This window comes from Phoca vitulina, unplaced genomic scaffold (assembly GCF_004348235.1).
Source record: "Phoca vitulina isolate PV1807 unplaced genomic scaffold, GSC_HSeal_1.0 scaffold33, whole genome shotgun sequence".
In the NCBI taxonomy this organism is placed as follows: domain Eukaryota; kingdom Metazoa; phylum Chordata; class Mammalia; order Carnivora; family Phocidae; genus Phoca; species Phoca vitulina.
The window spans coordinates 118,063-138,411 of NW_022589736.1; the positions used below are offsets into that span (position 1 = coordinate 118,063).

General features: G+C 54.4%; 6 non-coding genes and 1 pseudogene across 6 annotated transcripts; 3 read left to right on the forward strand and 4 right to left on the reverse strand.

Annotated features, from left to right (window-relative positions):
• Positions 1-118: 118 nt before the first annotated feature.
• On the forward strand, positions 119-190 carry TRNAP-AGG. Its single transcript has one exon. It is a non-coding gene; the product is annotated as a tRNA-Pro (tRNA).
• A 2,971-nt stretch (positions 191-3,161) lies between these two features.
• Positions 3,162-3,234, forward strand: TRNAK-CUU. Its single transcript has one exon. It is a non-coding gene; the product is annotated as a tRNA-Lys (tRNA).
• A 3,183-nt stretch (positions 3,235-6,417) lies between these two features.
• TRNAP-UGG lies at positions 6,418-6,489 on the reverse strand. Its single transcript has one exon. It is a non-coding gene; the product is annotated as a tRNA-Pro (tRNA).
• Positions 6,490-7,590: 1,101 nt separating this feature from the next.
• On the forward strand, positions 7,591-7,663 carry TRNAK-CUU. The gene has a single exon. It is a non-coding gene; the product is annotated as a tRNA-Lys (tRNA).
• A 6,857-nt stretch (positions 7,664-14,520) lies between these two features.
• TRNAR-CCU lies at positions 14,521-14,593 on the reverse strand. The gene has a single exon. It is a non-coding gene; the product is annotated as a tRNA-Arg (tRNA).
• Positions 14,594-16,068: 1,475 nt separating this feature from the next.
• Positions 16,069-16,141, reverse strand: TRNAR-CCG. The gene has a single exon. It is a non-coding gene; the product is annotated as a tRNA-Arg (tRNA).
• Positions 16,142-16,963: 822 nt separating this feature from the next.
• Positions 16,964-19,387, reverse strand: LOC116645670 (annotated as a pseudogene).
• Between the last annotated feature and the right edge of the window lie 962 nt (positions 19,388-20,349).

The following is a 20,349-nucleotide window of genomic DNA, read 5'->3' on the forward strand; positions in this document are numbered from 1 at the left end:
GGCCGGGGAGCGGGAGTCACTTAACCACTTAACCACTTAACCACTTAACCACTGCGTGGGAATGGGAGGCGGTTAACTAGGGTGTGAATATAAGTAGAAAGAGGCAGTAACCAGGGGTGGCTCGTTGGTCTAGGGGTATGATTCTCGCTTAGGGTGCGAGAGGTCCCGGCTTCAAATCCCGGACGAGCCCTAGCCTTTTTCTTCCCACAAACGCTCTCGGAGCCTCCCAGGGCCAACCTGCAGGAACAAAATCGGCCTGATGTACCACCGCCCACGGAGCGCGCTACCCTGATTGGAAAGGACAGAGTTCCTTAATCTCTGAGGCCTGAATTTGAGCTCCACATTGAGTTTAGGGAGCTGAGGCCTGCAGAGAGTGATCTCCAGAAGCAGCCGGACCACACGCACGTAGGGCGCCGCAGCTTCAGCCCCGGACTCCCTCGCCCTTCTCGCACCCCCCTGCAGCGACTGAACTCCCCGGTGGTTTTCCCTGCCTGGCCACCAGGGGGAGCGCTGAGCCAGAACGGCTGGGCTGGGAAGCCGGAGACCTTCTCCCGCCCGAGGGGCAGGAGGACCCAGACAAGGCCGGGAAGCCCCCCAACTATGTTCCGGGTGAGCCAGACTCTGGCTGACGCCCGCATTGCCCCTTGTGTTAATGACCAGTGAGGGTTCAGAGAGCCTCCCGGAACCCCCCCCTCCTCCACACACACACACCCCCTTCCCCGCGGTCCCACTGCAGGAGGGGAGAATAAGGCGACCGGGTAGAGCCTGCCCTGACCATGCAGCTCACCAAATGGACACTTTGACTTCAGCCCCAGGTTCTCCTCACCTCCCCTTTCCCTTCCTGGGACCTGAACAAAAACTGCAGGACCACTTCGGCCTGTGGCCCAGTGCCCAGCAGCAGCCTCGGATGCTGGGCTTCACTGCAGTCTCTAATGTTGCCCCAAAGTTCTCTTTGTCTGGTGGGCTGCCCCACCTCCCCCCAGCCAGGGGGTGACAGCAGAAGCCTCGTGGGGAGCCTGAACTCTCATTCCTGCCTGGCAATCGGGAGGCCCCACCTTGTGTGAACTGCCCACACACACACAAAAAGGTGGAGTCCTCTTCTCCCACCACAGGGGCCCATTGTAGAATTATAGAAGATGTAAATAAGATCTAGAGTTTCAAAGCATAATAAGGAAAAGGTCCAAGATGCAACTGTAAATCACTGGTCATACTAAGAACCAGGAAAATCTCAACTTGAAGGAGAAAAGGTGATTGAAAGGCACGGACACAGATTTTGGAACTGTCTGAAAAGGAGGGGAGAGGTGGGAAAGAAGCCATCCTAAAAATGTTTGAAGAAGCTTTAAAGAACCCGCTTGAAACAAATTTAAAAGTTGAAAGTGTCAAAGAAACAGAAAATATAAAGAAAAACCACATGGAAAACTTAGAGCTGAAGAATGCAGCAAATGAAATGAAAAGCCTAATGGCAAACGCATGGACAAGATGGAAGAAAGAATCAGTGAATGTGAAGATAGAACGACAGAAACAACCCAATCTAAAGAACACGGAAAATAGACTTCGGAGGAAAGGAAGGAAGAGAAAGAGGAAGGAAGGAGGAAAGGAAGGAAAGAAGGACAGAGCCTCAAGGATTTGTGGAACTTTAACAAAGTATCTTATGTTGGAGTAGCTGGAGACCCAAAAAGAGAAGCAAGACGGGGCTAAATGTATTGGAAGAAATAGTAGTGGGACTTTATCTGTGTATTTCTTATAATTATCTTTAAATAAGCTCCATACCCAACGCAGGGCTTGAACTTACAACCCTGAGATCAGAAGCCACGTGCTCTACCAACTGAGCCAGCCAGCTGCCCCTGTCTGTGTACTTTTTAAAAACAGACTTTGTTTTTTAGAACAATTTCAGGTTCACAGCAAAACTGAGGAGAAATACAGAGCTCTCACAAACTCTCTGCCCCCGAGCATGCACAACCCACCTTCCTCCACTTTTTTATTTTAAAGCACATATATTATTGCTTCACCCATAAATGCTTTTCACTTTTGCCGGGGGCGTGGGTGGGGCGGGTGGTGGCAAATATCTATACAAATAAAGTCCTTTTGTTTTAAAGCACCCTTAGTGCCGTGCACACAGCCAACACCATTAAGGATGATACCTTCTGTATTCTCTCTTCCCTGGTCTGTGCGCAGGTTCCCTGCTGCCTCCTTTCTCCTCTCTGCACTTGGTTGGCTGCATTCAGGATGCAAGGCAGGCGCCCACACGGCAGTGGGTGGAGTCTGAAATCTCAGGGGATCCTCAGTAGATTCCCTGAGGCACACCAGCTCCAGAGCTTGGGGAAGGGGAGGAGCAGAGAACTGCTAGGTCCCACTCCCAGCCCGTTTATCTGAAGTTCCTCCTTGCTCTGGAGAGCCAGGCCAGGACGGGGGCGCAGTGGGGGCTGCCCCCACCCAAACCCCACCTGGGGCTCAGGCCTGCAGACCCACAAGGACCGACCCTCTCCCTCCAGGGACGCCTTCGCTCTCGCCCCCAACTCCCGGGAGACTGGATCCGGAGGCAGAGAGAAGGAGGCAGGAGTCACGGCAGGCACCCCCGGGTCTCCAGAGCCTTCCTCCATCCACTGCCAGGTGGCAGGTTCCAGCAGCTCAGCATCGCCCGAGGGCAGACCAAGAAGGCGTGGGGCGAAATATATATTTTTAGAATTTTAAATAAAAATACATTGATTTTTAGATTATTCAAAGGGAGTGGGAGTTTTCATGCGAACAAGTGGAATCTGGTGGGTCTCACAATTATTTTAAGTACACAGGTTTGCTCGATTACATAAGGGAGGATGGTCCCGTCGCATTTCTCCAACTCCATGCCGCACGTCCCTGGGTAGGGGGGTCAGCGGGCGCCAGTGGGCTCTGAGTCCCGTCCGCGCTGCAGCGCCCCCCGGCCGCCGCGGAGCCCACCTGTCTGTGGGTCAGGGTCGCCCCTCAGCCTCCATCTGCTCGGGCCTGCTCCCCGGCCGGGCCGGGACGCCGCCGATTCTGAGCAATTCCCACATGCAGGGTGCCCGGAAGGGACTCCAGAGGTGGCCACGTCCCTGCTGTCCCCAGGACTGGCTCCACCCGGCCATTTTGTACCGTGCACAGTGGATCACATTCTGAAACTCAACCACTGCAGCCTCGTGGCATCCGCCCGGCTAGCTCAGTCGGTAGAGCATGAGACTCTTAATCTCAGGGTCGTGGGTTCGAGCCCCACGTTGGGCGTCCTTTTGAACCGAGACTTTGCACAAACCTCTGGGACCTCTGCGCAATTCCTGGCATGTTTGGTTTAGGTACAATGTCTTAAACGCACCAACAGTGCAGCTGGGGAGGGGCAAACTGTCACCTTGCCGAAGCCATCAGAGGTGATGAACGACCTCCCCTCCTTACACTGGGTTCTCCAGCCGCTTTATTCCTCAACTTCCTCTTTGAGGAAAGTAACCTTAGAAAGGGGTCTGTCGGAGATTGGGACCTCTCTATGAGAGAAAAGCCACCTATCCCAGTTTTCTCTTGGGTTCAGTCAAGGGAAGGAGCCAGTGGTATTACGGGTCCAGCTAAAGGACACCACGGCCGGATGCCACGTGCACAGTCCTGAAGAGCTGAACTTTTACTAAGTTGTCCCTTTGCGGGTCAGGGTGTACCTGGGATTCCAGGGCACATCATCACTCAATGTGGGGACGCCCCCCAGGACAGGGGGCACCAGACCTATGAGTAGGTGAGGGTGACAACCTGGGTGGGCACGACCACATGTCCTGGTGAATGCAACACCACGATTGCCAAACACTCTCAAAAGTAGGGCTCGTCTAGGATTTGAGCCTGAGACCTCTTGTAACCTGAGAATCATACCCCTAGACCAACGAGCCACCCCTTCTGGCTCTGGCCTTGCTGGTTGGGGACTGTCCCTCTTTCCTGTGGGTGTTGGGAAGGATTTGATTCAGGTCTCTATGGACAAGAGGAGAATGGGGGGTGGGGGTGGTCAGCATTGCCACACATGAAGACTCCAAGTCAGCAAGTCCCCAGTCCAGGTTTTGGGGGTGACTGCTCCGTTGCTCTTCCCCTCTGGTGGAAAACAGACCAACACTTGGGAAAGCTCCCCCAGGTCCTCCTTCTGTCACCAGGCTAAGGGCTGGGCTCTGGAATGAAGCTGAGAGCAGGGTTTGGACACCCTCCCCCCCACCCCAACACTGCCCAGGGCAAGACCATACCCTCTCCCATAGGACCCCACCCCTCCCAAGCCACACACTGGAGGGACCCACCACTCTGACCTGAGCGTCACCCCCACGTCCGCCCAGGGATCTGCCTCCTGGATTCCAAGATGCGCATCCCAGCACAGGCACAGTCAGAAGGGACCTTAAGGGATGGTGGGTGTTCAAATGTAAAGAAAGGATGAGGTAGGACATTAAGAAATTTTGGTAGCCCTCAGGGGAGATGCCCTGTCTTGCCACTGCCCATAACTGGGGTCAAGATGCCTCTTTGTCCACTGAGCACACCTGGACACCTGGCCTTGGGGTCCAGACCTGATCCAGCCACTCAGGTCCAGCTGGGATCTGGGTCTGCTGCACACTGGGCCTGTCTCTGGTCCATCCACACAGGTCCAGACCCCACTTCAGCTCTGCTGGGGACACCATTCATGCCTTGAAACGACTGGAAAAAGCCAACTGTGGGCTCCTTGGGAATTTGAAGCAGAAGGGAGAATGTGCTCTCCTCCACAGAGACCTTCCTCTGCTGAACCCCAGCTAAAGCTAAATCCAGGGAAAGGGGTGCCTGGGTGGCTCAGTCAGTTGAGCATGCAACTCTTGGTTTCCGCTCGGGTAATGATCTCGGAGTCTTGGAACCGAGCCTTTGCATCAGGCTCTGTGCTCAGGGGGAAGCCAGTCTCCTTGTCTCTCTCTCCTTCTGCTCCTCCCCGTGCTCTCTCTCTCTAAAATAAATAAATAAAATCTTAAAGAAAAAAAAGGGGCTAAATCCAGGGCTGGGCGTAAAGATGGGGAGCAGACCCCGAGGAAGGGAAGCTGCTGACTCAGAAGAGGATTTTGGAGAGGAACCATCCTGCTGGTGAGGGGGTAGTGGTTCCCCCTTAAGGGATGGGAGTCTTAAAGCGTTCTGGCCACAGGAGAAGAAAGTGCTGGCCAGGGAGCTTGATTACCCCGGTTGACCTCCACCAGGCCTCAGGTCTGGAGAGGCCTCCCCTGGCGTCCCACTGGGCCCCAGGGTCTGTGCAGACCTGCTCCCCTTAGGGACTCCAGAATCAGGAGGCATAAGAGGGGTGCCACCCTGGGCTTAAGTGAAGAAACCAGGGTCAGAAAGGAGGCCCCACCGGTCTGCACACACAGGGAACTCTGCCTGTACTGCGGCTGCCTGGTAAGGGCTCTGTGCCATGATCCCCAGGCCGGATTTGACTCTGGGCTTGAGATCAGGAAGCTCTTCCCAGACTGGGGGCCCCTGAAATTTCCACCAAGGCCTCCGGCCCTTCCCATATTAACCACGTCTTTTATTTTCTGTACTCTGATACCTTGACATCAGAGTCTCGCTGACCCTGGAGAGGTTTTCCTTCCCAGGGTTGGTCAATTCCTGGAGATAGCAAATCCTCCTCAACAGGGCATTTCAAATGCAAATCAACCATTCCAGAGTCCACAGCCCCCAGTCACCTCTTTTAGCAGGCTTTCACACTGGGGGTTACTATCCACCTGCCAGGATCACCCCAAGGCCAGGAAACAGACAACTAGGGACAGAGCTATTTATGTTCCAGAAGCAGCTGAAGTTAGTGCCGACTAGCAGGTCTAAACCTGTTCACTCTGCCTCACCTGTCTCACCTTCACTGAAACTACAAGAAAGGCTCTGGACCGCATTTTCTCGAACTTTCTCTGCTTCGGGACTACCCGGAGCCTCTCCTGTGCCATCCACACCACCCCCCAACCCGGGCCAGGCGTGCCCCTCTGCTTGGGAGCTTTGAGTCACAAGCCATTTTTTCAACGGCTGCATCTGCTGGGCTCACCATACCTCAGTAGTAATAAAACCTCTGGAAACACTGCTGTTCTTCCAGGGGGGCTGGGGCGCCTTGGGGGGCCCTGTGCCCTTCTTGGCCCCAACACTAAGGCTGAGTCCTTCCCCATGCCCAATTTCCACTCTGGTTTACTTCCTTCATCTGTGGAAGGTCCTTCTGGTAGCCCCTTAAGGAAAAAGACGTTTGCAAACGACCTTTTACACCCCAAAGCAAAAAAAAAAAAAAAAAAGAGTGTCCAGAGGAAGTTGGGTGGTCACCCCTCAGGCTGGGACTACCTGAGGCTCGCACACAGGCACACAGACCAGGTCTCCTGCTCTCGAAGAGGCAGACTGACTGGCCCGTGGGGGACCCAAGCTTCCTCTGGCCCAGGACGTCCCGCGCTTTCACGCACCGGTCCAAAAGGAGGGCTCGTCCGGGATTTGAACCCGGGACCTCTCGCACCCAAAGCGAGAATCATACCCCTAGACCAACGAGCCACCCTGAGACCATCCTGCTAAGGCTTGTCCTTGGAGGCCTGTGCCCTGGGCTCGGCACTCCCGTCCCATGAGTCCTGGCTTCCTGATCCCTCGGGAAGGTGCACGGAGGGAGGTTTCGGTTTCAATTCCAGAAGGGGACGGGGATGCAGTGCAGCCAGGACCTGGGGGGTGGGGGGGAGAGCGCCGGCCCACTCGGCCCCAGACCCTCAGGCCCCCGGTCCCCTGCCCCCAAGAGCACGATGGCCCCGCCCCTGCCTAGGGCCACCCGAGCAACCAGAGGAGGTGGCAAGTGACACTGAGGAGGGAGTCTGTGTGGCCCGGGTGAACAGGGAGGTCTCTCATGGTGGATCCCAGCCCAAAAATTTCCCCAACGTGGGACACAAGTCCAGGACCCTGAGAATGAGACTCTGCTGCCTCCCAACTGGCCAGCTCGGCCGAGCCTCCATCTCGGGGAAGGACCCCGGGGCTCCTGTCCTCAGTCGAGCCCCCCCTTGACCTGGGCTCCGCCCCAGAAGCCCCTCGAAACTGTGGAACGCCGATGCAGGGGTCCGAACTGGGGTCGGGGCTCACTTCCTCCCAAACGGGCAGCTGCACGAACGCTCCAAACTTTTACGCTCTCAACTTCTCTTTCGTCTTGCGCTCACAAGGGGTCCAGCACCCACCTGGGGAGGAGGGTTTTCCCGGCTTGTCCCCGGGGCCGGGCCCTGGAGTCTTACTGATTCGCTTCTTGCTGTCCACTAAAAAGGGGGACAGCTTGAAAGTGAGGGATCCTCCGTGGTTGGAAGCTGCCACCTCTCACATCCTGATCGAGGATCACACCGCGTTCCTTACGGGCCAGCTCCAGTGACACTCAGCCCCATGCCCTCGTCCCAGACTTTCCGGCTCCCCTGAGCCGCTGGGCCACACAGACCCGCGGACAGGACAGGACAGCAGACAGTGGCCTGGCGGCCACCTCGCTCCTCGCAGAAAGGACCGCGGATTCAGCGTTGCAGTGCCGGGGAGGCAGCGCACCCAGGATCCAGGACCTGTCCTTACCGGTTTCAGGACAGCAAAGTGCCGGAGTACCCCAGTCCGCCTGCGCAGCGGCAGCACCCCACGCCTGCCCGGCTAGCTCAGTCGGTAGAGCATGAGACTCTTAATCTCAGGGTCGTGGGTTCGAGCCCCACGTTGGGCGTGGCTTTTGTCCAGATAATCATACAACTAAACAGGTGACTGGGTCTGTATAAACTAGAACTCTTACAAAGGGGAATCTGTCCCTGTTCCAGGGAGGCCAGGACGCTGAGAGCCAACCTCAAATCTCACCAAGGCAACTTGCTTCCATTGTTTATGTTCCATTATATGTATTTTGTAATTTTAAAAATTTGAAATTTATGCAGAAGTTCCAGGTACAATACACACAGTGATCAGAAGCCTCTCTGAGGAGCTCCCCTTCTAGGAACTTCCTTCAAGTTGGCAAGATCTGGGCAGGGGCTAACCAGGCCAATCCAAGAATATCACCCAACATAGGACTCAAACCCACTAACTTATGCTGTTAAGTCTCAACTCTACAGGCTGAAGGAGAGCTACAACGGACGACTTGGAGTGGATTGTCAGCTAAAGGTGGAACCTCATCAACTCTGGCCCTGAGTGGGGACCTATGTGGGGCCCCATCTGTATCAAGGGTGCCCCCCTCCCACACCCTCACCTTCTCCAGTACTGTGCCCCCACCCAAGCTTCCCTCCCGGGTGGGCAGAGAAGTGGCAGGCCAGCCTTGTCCCCACTCCTCTCCCCTTTCTAAAGTAGAAAGAAAATTAGAAATCGTGGGATACTCTGAGTACAAGTTAGTGTGTCCACTCGTTGAGAAGCAAGCAGAGAGGGAACTGTGGGTTCCTTTCTGTGGAAGGTAAGAGAGCCCAAAGGGTTAGCGACCCGGATCCTGAGGCTTGGCATCCGTGAGTCAGGATGTCAGGGCGTCTGGGTAATCTGGGTTTCCAGGGGTCCATTCCTCCCGGTACCTCTGCTGCTCTAGCAGGCAGCCTCTATAGGTCCTGGCTCCATGTCAGAAAACCCACGCTTCCCCGGGGGTGCGGGGCTAGGGAGTGAGGAGGCACCTGCCGGTACCTCTTGGTGGCTGGGCCAGGGCACCCACCCATCCAAAAAAGACTGTATTGGGGGCCCTGGGTGGCTCACTCAGTTAAGCGACTGACTCCTGGTTTCAGCTCAGGTCATGATCTCAGGGTTTTGAGATGGAAGCCCCACCTTGGGCTCTGTGCTGAGCGTGGAATCTGCTTGGGACTCTCTCTCCCTCTGCCGCTCCCCACTGCTCACTCTCGATTGTGCTTTCTCTCTCTCAAATAAATAGATAAATCTTTAAAAGAGAGAGAGACTATATTTATAAGAGTTCTCTGGGGAAACAGAACATAGAAAAGATGGAAGAGACAGATGTTTGGATTGATTTTAAAGAATTGGCTCACAGGATGGCCACTGGAAATTCCAGCAAAAGTAGATACTGCAGTCTTGAGTCAGAAGGCCTCAGAGGTAGCCTTCCTTCCTCCTGGGGAGAGTCTTTGCTCCTGAGACCTTCAACTGACTGGATGAGGCGCACCCACATTGTGGAAGGTAATCTGCTTCACTCAAGTCTACTGATTTAAATGTTAATTGCATAAAAAAAAAAAATACAGCAACATTTAGACTCGTGTTTTACCAAACATTTGGGCACCAGAGCCTGGCCAAGTTGATATATATTAACCATCATGGGGTCTTACCAAGTGCTAGGCTTCTTTCTTAATAATAGGGGATGCAAGCTACACCAGCTTACCTTCTTCTCCGGGTATATCGCAGTACCTGCCAGACCAGACAACAGTCACTCCCAAACTTCTCAAAGATGCTGGTTCCTCCCCTCCACTGCGCATGTGTTATTTCCTTGGTAAATGGCATTTCCTCCAGGCACTGCAAGATTCGAAGTCAGCAGCAGGTTTTTGCCCTGATGATGTAGGACCACTCTAGCGTGCCTGTGTCTCTGTCCCTTCTGATTCCTTTCTTCAAAGTTTGCCGTGACATTTCTCGAAACTCTACTTCATTTCAGGAAGCCGTGCCAGCTGAGTATTATAACCAGGCGGAGGGACCCTTGCCAGGGTGTTAAGGCTTGTGTCAAGGAAGAGTCCCATACAGATCATCTTTTCCCTTTTCCAGCTTTTTATTCTCCCCACCCTGATCCAGGACGCATTACTGCTGACATGTTACCCAGGTGCTACAGCGCTCGGTTTAGAGGTCCCCTCCTCCTGAGCAGTGCCCGTAATTTCTCAGTTGAGATGGAACCCCAGTATTCGGCCTGGTGGCCTGGAGGAGGAGTAGAATCCTGAAGAAATGAAACATTATCTCCTAAGTATCTGCCTCATCTGAGTTTCTTCCCAGCCTTCAGGCAAGAGGGGTGGAGGCCTGGGCCACATCTGCAGGCTCAGAGAGTTTGAGTCTCCATACATTGCCCCAGCTAGCCCCATTCCAAGTTTCTGGGTCCCACTTCTTCCCTCTCAGCACCCTGACTTTGGCCTAAGAGATTTGCCCAGGGTGAGAATTCTACTTTTTCTCAGCATCTGCTACTTTGACATGGAGGCCCCAAGCCTGGCCTTCAGCTTCATTAGCCCTTCAGCTGAAGGACATGTGGGCTGCTTTTGGGGCTGCCATTGTGCTTTGAATTGGTTATTAGTCGACACAAGCATGTCATTCTTTTGTCTTAGAGCGTTAAAGATGCTCAACAACAGCCTAACCAAGGAGGTGAAAGACCTGTGCCCGGCAAACTGTGAAACACTGATGGAAGAAACTGAAGACGATGCAAAGAAATGGAAAGACATCCCATGCTCATGGATTAGAAGAACGAATATTGTTAAAATGTCTATACTGCCCAAAGCAATCTACACATTTAATGCAACCCCTATCAAAATACCAACAGCATTTTTCACAAAACTAGTGAAAAAATACTCACTCACTAGTATTTACTCAGCCATGAAAACGAATGAAATCGTGCCATTTGCAAAAATACAGATGGAGCTAGAGAGTATAATGCTAAGCAAGATAAGTCAGTCAGAGAAAGACAAATACCACATGAGTTCACTCAAATGTGGAATTTAAGAAACAAAACAAATAAAGGGAAAGGATAGGAGAGAGACAAATCAAGAAGCTGACTCTTAACCATAGAGAACAAACTGATGGTTACTGGAGAGGTGGGGGTGGGGGGTGAATAGGTGATGGGAATGAAGGACTGCACTTGTGATGAGCACCAGGTGATGAATGGAAGTGTTGAATCACTATATTGTACACCTGAAACTAATACAACACTATGTTCACTAAGTGGAATTAAAATAAAAACTTAAAAAACAAAGATACTCGACAGGAGCCACATCATCCCACAGTCCCTACCAGACCTTTCCCACTGTGTCCCTGAGGTGCCCAGAGCCACGGGACAAGTGCAGCTCATTTCCTAACCCCTCGGGTCTATCCCAGGTCTGAATAATCGTACCACTGGGGCACTCGAGCGTTTCTCAAAACACTCCCCGCCACGGCTGGTGTAGTCCTCTGTGCCAGGCGGCCGGCAGCTGATTCAACTTTAGAATCTCCTTCTGAGAGTCTGGTTCCAGCTGTGGAAGGACAACCTTCCCAGGAGCAAGCCTGAGGCAGGGATTTCTGTATCATCCATGCACGAAGAGAACACGCTCAGGAGGCACCTGTAAGGTAGGGGGTGAGGGGTGGGGGGACAGGCAGGTGTACCAGTTATTATACTCATCTCCCGGCTTCCAACTCACCCTTCTAGACCCTACTGGGCTGGGGCGGGGGAGGGGGGGGTGGTACTCTGCTTTGCCAGCTGATCCGCCTTAGGTTTTGCTGACCGGAGGCAGAGACTGAGTGGCTGAAGGAAGGACCCACTGCTTCCTGTTTTCTGTTCCCGCCATGCCGTCCCCCCTCCCCCCATCCATGCAGCAACCATTCACTCCAGGAATAGCAACCGAATCCAGTTAGAAATTTCCTAACACTCACAGAATCCGCCTCATCGTGGCTCATGAGAGACTCCGGCGCAAGCTGCCTGCGGTCCGTGGGACCCTCCTCGGAACTCAGAGACACCCATGCTAGCTGAGCGGCACTCTTTCTCTGAGATCTGCTCTCAAGCTCCTTGGGGCCCTCTGCACGCTTCTGACTTTTAATAACTGCAGCCTCTCCCCTTGGTCCTGCAGCCCTGCAGGTGGTAGCTGCTTTTGGTTTTACCTTCCTGCCTCCTCCACCTCATTAGCCACTCTTTATACCTAGTTAATCATTGTTCTTTCAGTAGTCTGTTAACATCAGGGATGGCTTTTCTTTTCTCCCCCAGGTTTACTGAGATACCATTGACAAATAAAAACCATACATATTGAGGGTGTTCAATGGAATGGTTTGATATCTGTATACATTGTGAACTGATTCCCACAATCAAGCTAATTAACATGTCCATCACCTCATGTGGTTACTTAAGATCTACTCCCTTAGCAAATTTCAAGCACACGATACAATGTTATTCACTATCATCACCATGCTGTAGATTAGGTCCCTGCAACTCATTCATTGTACCTTTGACCAACCTTCCCTTTTTCCCCCAATACCCACGGGTGGGTTTTCTGACTGCTGCCTGGACCTTGATTTGGTAATGAGTTTGGGCTTGGACGCAACTGAGCTCCTTGCCAATGGGAAACAGGACGTGGGTCATTGATGGCACATGGTGGCATCATGATCAAGCCACGTATCGCCTAGTTGATTATGATGAGGCAGTGCCCGGAAGGACCACGTGGCTATGGTCCTTGACTGTTGTGGCAGGAAAGGTGATTATGAGGACTGTAGCCTGGAAGGGATTCTTCTGGGGGCACTGGTTTGCTCACCGAAAGGAAATGACAAGACCAGGTCTTGTTCAGAAGCTCAGGGACAGGGGTGGGGGGATGGGTGAGCCCAGTGGTGGTGGGTATTAAGGAGGGCACGTATTGCATGGAGCACTGGGTGCTATACACAAACAATGAATCATGGATCACTACATCAAAAACTAATGATGTACTGTATGGTGACTAACATAACATAATAAAATAAAATTAAATTAAAAAAAAAAGAAGCCCAGGGATATTTCATGGCTGCCATAAAATAATCTTAGAGCTGCAGGGCTGATATTGCTAAAGATCAAACCCATCCCTGAATTACACCTGTTATGGAATGACATTGGAAGTTGAGTTCACAGCCTCGGGGGATCTTTCATGTGAAAGAAATGGCAATGATTATGAAGGAGTGGGGTCAAAGACGGGGAGCCCTCTGGGTGGGCTCAGACAAAGTTGAGAATCCCGAATTCCTGAGCTTCCTTGCCGGTAGAATCAGTCTGGAATCTGTGGAAAGGAGCCTTCCGTGTTTGAATGTCCTATAATAATCTCACCTGGAGCACTTGTCTTCCAAGGGGATGCAAGTGCTCCACAAAGCCCACACCAACCACCCTTGTTAGTACTGGCCCCATGACTTCAGCCAGATCAGCATGCTGTGGGCAGTGAGTACAAAGGCTGACGCAGCAGAAATAGCTTATTCACCCAAAGAATTGCAGGGGGTGCTCATTTATGCCAGTAGAGACCGAGGAGATACATGTGGGAATGAACCTAAGGGTGCTGGAGTAAGGAGGATGAGATACGATTGTGCATCTGGTGAATTTATTGACCTGGGAGCACTTCCCAGAAAGCCTGTACTTAACATGTTATTTTGTGCCGCTGAATGTGGTTCTGCCAGGTTTCTTGGTTGGTTGGCTAAGCATTGAACTCAGTGGTAGCCTATGTTTAATGAGACTGAGATGTGAGAATGTCCCTGGCATCAAGTAGAAAAAGGAAGCCAAAGACTTAGTGAGATGGGGCTGTAGACACCCACCACCCACTGACAGCACCCAGAGGACATTCCTTTCAATAAGGCATTGAGAAACATTGGCGAGGGAAGCACCAGCATCCTTGGATAGCTCTGTGGTCCCCCAGTCTCCTTCCACGATGGTGGGAGACACTGCACTGAGATGACATTCTTCATTCCAGGGGGAATAACAGAGTCCCGGATATTTGGGAAAGTGGGAGAAGTAAGACCAGAACCAGAGGAACAGAAGAGTCTCATTCATGGTTTTTAAAGGCAAAAGAGAACTATATTTTTATATGTGTATATGACAAAGCTCCAGTGGTCTTCCCTTCTACGGGCATGTGGCATAGGAGGTTTCTGATTTTACTCTACACCATGTCCTGCAGTTTGGGAGATTTTTACCTCCAGGATGAAGACAGGGATTGCATGGATTAACAAAAGAGAAAACTTTATTATGGACTACTTCAAACACGCACTAAAGCAGAGAAATAGTATAATGTATCCTCATGTCCCCCAGCTTAAGCCAACTGACCAATAACCTTGTTTTGTCTATACCTCCAATCAACCCATTATGTTTTCCCTAGCTTTATTGAGAGATAATTGACAAATAAAAATGGTATATATTGAAGGTGCACAATGTGATGATTTGATACACATACACATTTGTGAAATATTTACTACCGTCAAGTTAACACATCCATCCCTTCGCATAGTTACCTTTTCTGTGTGTGTGGTGAGAACATTTCTGAGCTCCTCTCAAAGCAGCTTGCAAGTATACAATACTGCATTAATAACCATTGTCAGCACTCAGCCCATTGTTTTAAAGCAAAACAGTTGTCATGTAATTTAATCTCTAAATAATTGCCTTGGGTCTGTTTATAAAAAAATATATAGAACCACAATAAAATTAATACACCTGGAAAAAGGAACAATTATTCCTTTATATCATCAAGTAGAATGGATGGTTATTTTTTAAAAGTGAATAATGCCAGTATTCCTTTCTGAAACCTGGAAACGTGCACCCCTTATTAGAAAATACAGCACAACCAATTTACTAGCTAGCTTAGGACTTCGTCTGGATAACCTCCAGGAACCCTTAACTTGGCTTCCTCCCCTGGGGAAGCATTTCATTTTTTCCTTGGAAGAGGTCTAAAACTTAACCCTGTGTACCCCGGGTGGGACTCGAACCCACAATCCCTGGCTTAGGAGGCCAATGCCTTATCCATTAGGCCACCGGGGCCGACAATGGATATCTTGCAATGGTCCTAGACCAGTCTCTCCATCACCTCCCCGTGGTTCCTGCCGGTTACACACGGATTCCTGGCTCTATCCCGGCCTCCCCCCGGCCTGTCAACACCCAACCTGGCCGGCGGCTGGAGCATCCTCCGACCCCGGAGAGAGAGCACACGCGCAGATGGAGCCCAAAGAACTGGGTGGCGCTCAGTTCGTAGGACTTGGGTGTGATCCTCGCTTAGGGTGCGAGAAGCCTGGGGATCAAATCCTGGGCGAGCTCTTTCCTTCTTGTGGGAGAATCCGGGTCTGGTGATAACTGCTAGCAAGGAGTTGGCTATGCAAAATGTGCGAGAGAAGAGAAGAGGGGTACCAGCCCGGCGATTGGGAAAAGTGCCATCCCTGTCCTTGTCCTCCTCCCTACACTGCCCCGTAGACAGGAGGTGTTACCTGGGTCCAGGGCTCTGCGGTTTTTAACAGACCAGTGGCCTGAGGTCTTTGTCCTAAGCGCCTTCCGCAATACCTCAGGCTAGCTGTGTCGGTGGAATATGAGATTCTCACCGTCAGAGAACCCATCCATAGCTTTCCCACCAGAGGACGGGTGTTCTTTCCATCTCCAAAATGTTCAACTTAACGAATTTCAAACCGCTGAAGCATCACAAAAACGATAAACACCCCAAGGACCCCAGGTCACCTGCGCCCACCTTCCCCAATGAGGGCTCTGGCTGCCACTGCCCTGGCGGTCACCGGGTGGGAGGAGGTTACATCACTTAGGTCACCTGGCTTAGCCACAATCCCCTGGAGAAAACTCGGTTCCGCAGGTAAAGACATTTTTTTCCCAGGTAAAATGATGACCCAGTCCTGGGCATATTCTTTATATTTAAACTTTTAAATATACATTCACACAAGTCATTTAGGTATACTATCATTGCAAGAAATCAAAATATTCGATTTTTTAAACATTTTATTATGGTAAAAAATATTTATATATAACGTTAAATTGGCCAATTAAGCCGTTTTTAGGTGTACGATTCAGTGCCATCAGTTACATGCACAATATCATCCAACCGTCACCACTATTTCCGATTTTTTTATCACAATAATCCATGACATTTTGAAATGCACCTGTGCTCCGACCCCCTTGGGACAACTCCCCGCCCCCCTGCAACAATCCAACCCCTCCCCTCGTTTGTCACAGCTCTGGTCAACTGAACTATATTGGCCTCGTCTGAGGCTCCTGGACTCGCTGCGGGTGGTTTCAGGTTCTGGCCTGCGTTGGGCCCCGCAGCGCCCTCGGGGTCGCGGGGGCTGCAGACCAGGCCCTGGCTCCCGAGCTGCGCGCCGGCAGGGGCTGGGCGGGTTCCCGGGTGCCGCAGGGCGGGGCGGCGCGCGGGGGGCACCGCCCAAGCCTCCAAAGGTTCCGCGAAGGGCGCAGTCCCGACAGAGGGAAAATTTAAAGTCGAGGGAGGAAAACAAACGCTGCAGCGACCACGAAGGGACTCGAACCCTCAATCTTCTGATCCGGAATCAGACGCCTTATCCATTAGGCCACGCGGCCCCACCAATAACAATCCCACAGCTTCTCTCATAAAGCTGGTCCAGGCGCCTGCGTGGTGCGCCGGAATGCGCATGCTCCTACCGGCGAGGAGCTCCTCCCCCTCGGGCCCTGTGTGGGTGGGGCTGCGAGCTGGGGCCCCGCGCGGAAATGAGCCCCGGCGGCTCGGCGACGACAGCCCTAACGAGCTGTACCCCGAGTTCGAGCCCCGGTGAGGCCGCGCAGGCTCCTACCCTGACTGGCGGCTTGGGAGCTCTTCCCCCACGTGGCCCCAGAGCGCGTTGGGTGAGGGGCTGCCCACTGCTCCCGCAGCCCACATGCTTCCTCATCACAGCACCGATGAGCCTGCAGGGCTCTGTCCAGTCTTGTGCTCCCAGACTGGACTCTGACCGGCGTGAAGGCGAGACCGCATCTCCTGCACTCCCACGGCCCCAGCCCCGGGCGCCGGCGGGGTGCGCGAGCTGAGACAGCGATGTGGGCCCCGGCTGCCCCCTCTTGGAACATCGAGCCCAGCCTAAGGCCGCGCAGGGTTCCTCGGTCCCTCCGCCCGCGGGAAGGCCCAGCCTCCGGCTCCCGGGAGCACAAATGCACCCTTGCGGAGTGCCAGGCACTTGGCCAGCGCTCTCTCACTCTGTCACCTCCCTGAGGGCAGACACTGTTCACGGGCACAGCGATCGTTGCACGCTCCCCGAGCCCCGCGCCCGCGCTGCTGCGCCCATTTACAGAAGAGGAACCGGGAGAGGGGATGGAGTCGGCGGCGGCGCTGGGCCGTGGCACCCGCGGTCGGCACTCGCGGTCCGCACCCCGGGGCGGCAGCGGGCGCAATCAGGCCTGCAGGCAGAGCCGGCGCCTCAGCGAGCTGCGGATCTCCAGGCAGGCCTTGCGGCGCTCCTGGCAGTCGGGACCCAGCACCTCCAGTTCACACACCCGTCGGTTGACCTGCGAGGACCACACTCAGCCTGCGCCCAGGACTCCCGGGTCCCTCGGCACCCAGCCTGGCGCCCCGTGGATGGGAAGCCCTAAAATTTCAAGTGCTGCCTTGCCATCGTGGGCCCTCACGGGGCCTCAGGGGCCTAACCGTGAGCCCCCTGCCCCTGTCAGACGTGCCCCCCACACGGCAGGAAAGGCTCCCCACCCAGCTGGTTCCCCCACCCTCAGCTTGTCCTCAGTCTGAGGGGCTTCAATTCCCTGCCAGCCTGGAAAATTATTCAAACAAGCCAATCACATCCTCCTGCAGGGACCAGGGGCACCCCACCCACTCTTACTCTGAAGCCTGCGGCCCACGGCCCCTGCTGGTTCACTCTGTTCCCGACTGCAACCCCCAGGGGCCCTGCGCGGTGGGCGGTGGCCTCCACGCGGCAGTGAGTATACCCGGCTAGTAACTTCTGTGGCTCTCATTGGCCAGCCCCAGGCGCCCTGTGTCTGGGAGGCGATCAGAACACCAGGGTTGGGGAGAAGGATGAATCCAGCCCCTCTCCCCACGTCTCTGCCCCTAACCCCAACACACCTCAGTCAGCAGCTCCAGGAGCTCTCCCCCCGGGGTCAGCTCTGAGGACCTCCACCAGAGTCTGGATAAAGTCCGAGCCCTTCTCATCATCCCGATAGGCTACACAGCCTAGGCCAGAGGACCAGGGTCAGAGTGTCAGACTTGCCCACCCCCCCCCCCCCCCCACCCCACCCCCCGCTGCCTTCCAACCCCCAGGGGCTCTTTGTTGGTAGAAATGGGCCTACAAACAGACAAGACCCCAGGGGTCAAGCAAGGGAATGGTGCAAAGAGCAGGAACTTCTGGCTTCTGGAACAACTTGTTGCTTGATATTTGTGGGGTGAATATATAATTTGACTGAATATGGAACACACATTCACTGCGAACCTACCCTGTGCTGGCCGGGCCCTGAGCAGGGGCCTGAGGCATATCCCTCACAGAATTTACAGCGCTCAGCACAGTCAGCCCTCATTGTGAGCTCACCGTCGTTACTATTATTATAAATCATAAATATGGAAGGAAGATGGCTTAACTGCAACTGAGCTGGTGCCCCTGTGCCCCACCTGCCCAGCCCTGGCTCCCCTAAAGCCACTCCAGGCCCTTGGCATGCATGTCCAGCCAGGATACCCTGTGTAGCAGGCTTTCCTGATGACCCGTCGCCTTACCCTCGGCATCAGGATGTCCGCTTGGTCAGAGCTCCCCAGAGTGGGACCCCCAGAGGAGCTGCCTGCAAGAAGGATCAACTGCATTTACCCAACATCCTGGGACTCTACCAGCCCCAGGGGTCCCCCCAAGTCTGACTCAAGGGCACACAGGGCAGTCAGTGGAAGGAGCCCAGGGCAGAAAAGGCAAATTAAAACTCAGCTCTCAACAACAACAACAAAAAAACTCAAATCTCAGCTCTGCCACCTACCAGCTGGGTGAACTTAGAAAAGCTATCTCACCTTCCTGCCTCCAGGGTTGTTTTGAGGCTCAAGTAGGGGCAGAAGCCCTCGATTTTCAAAGGCCCTTGCAGTTTAGGAAGGTTTTCCTTCCCATCCTCTTGGCAAAGAGGATGCAGGTAGCAGCAGGACCCCAGGTCAGAGCCCTGGAAAGGCACGGCGGACAGCCCTCCCACCAGTCCTGCCCAAGCCCAGGCTCCAGAAGGAAGGCACACCCACCCTGGGCTTCAGCATAGATCTGGAGAACATCAGCATGCAAGGGGGTGGTTGGTGATGCCCGCAGCCAGCGCGCCGGAACCAGGGGAGAGCTCTGGGCCCCACACTGGCATCCCTCTGCCCTGGAGGTGGGGGGAGATACGCAGATCCTTTTGCTCAGCAGATACCTAGGGGTGCCCCCAGGGGTCCACAGCCCAGCGCCCAGAATGCCAGGGCAGGCCTGCCAGGCTGGAAGCACTCAGAGCACGGAACGGCATGTGCTGAGGGTGAAGTGCTCAAGTTGGTGGACCTAACTTCTAGGAGAGGCTAGAAGACGGCACGGGCGAAGTGCCAGTGAGAGGCCCTCCTGGAGAAGGTGGGCAGCAAGTCCTGGGAGGCTGGGGGCTGCGTGTGCAAAGCTAGGGCAGGAGGAGGCAGGTGCGAGGCCAGGACCTGGCCTGGCCTTCGGGGGGCGGGCCCCACTCACCCCCACTGCAAGCCTGAAGCAGGAAGATCTTGGGGCAGCCCTACAGGGCCCTGCAGCGGCTCAGCTCCGGCACCAGCACCTCTGGCTGGACCTCCTGCCCGTCTGCCCCCAGCAGCTGCCCCTGTGGCCCCCCAGGGGCCATGAGGGCCACAAGCGCACAGCTCACGGGGACCCCGTGGGTGTCTAGGCACTCTCGGAACTGGGCCATCTCCTCCTGGAAAGCCTGGGGTGGGGATGAGATTGAGGCCTGGGCCCGGGCCTTGGCCTCCCCAGTGCCTGGTGGTCCTCCAGGGAGGCTTGTCCAGGCCCTGCCCACCCTCCTTCCCACCTCCTGCCAGCCTCAGGCCCACAGAGGAAGTCCTTTTTCTAACCCCCCTACCTCAAAGCTGGCATGGCCTAACTGGAGGTGACGTGTGGTCCAGCCTCTTGCAGCTGGGACTTTGGCCAGGGCAGGGAAAATGCTCCGAAAAGTGGAGAGGCGTGAGGGGAGGGCAATGAGCTGACAGGTGTCTGGGAAGGGAGCTGAGACCCTCCCAGGAAAAGCTGGAGGGTCCAGCTGGGGCCTGGAGCAGAGGAGTGGAGAAACAGCGGGGAGGAGGCTGCAGGAGCCCGGGAGGTGAGCTTCGCATGCATGCAGCAGAAAGGACGGAAGCCAGATGGGGTGAGAAGCCCCGGAGAGTCACTCAGGTCCTGGCGGGGGGGTGGCCTTCCCTCAGAGCACCACCAGAACTCTGGCCTTCACCTCCCCTGGGCCGTAGGGTCTGTCCTTAGGGTGGTCTTGAAGCTCAGGGCCTGGCACAGGCCCCCCAGCACCTCCACATCATGCTGGGCCCCAGGCCGGCCTTCGATCACAGACAGGAGGAGAGCGGCTCTGGTCCTGGACAGGTCATACTGAGCGCTGGGGCTGGGTTCTGGCTATAGACAAGTTAAGGAGCATTCAGAGTGGCCTGAGAACCTCCCAGCTCCTCACGTTCCCCCATCTCAGGTCTCCCTGAGCCTCTGCCCCCTCGCAACTGCTGTCACCCCACCCCGTTCCCCTCACCTGGTGCTCCCAGGGTTCCACATCCCCCAGGCACAGCGTACCCCACAAGGAGCTCCGGAGGA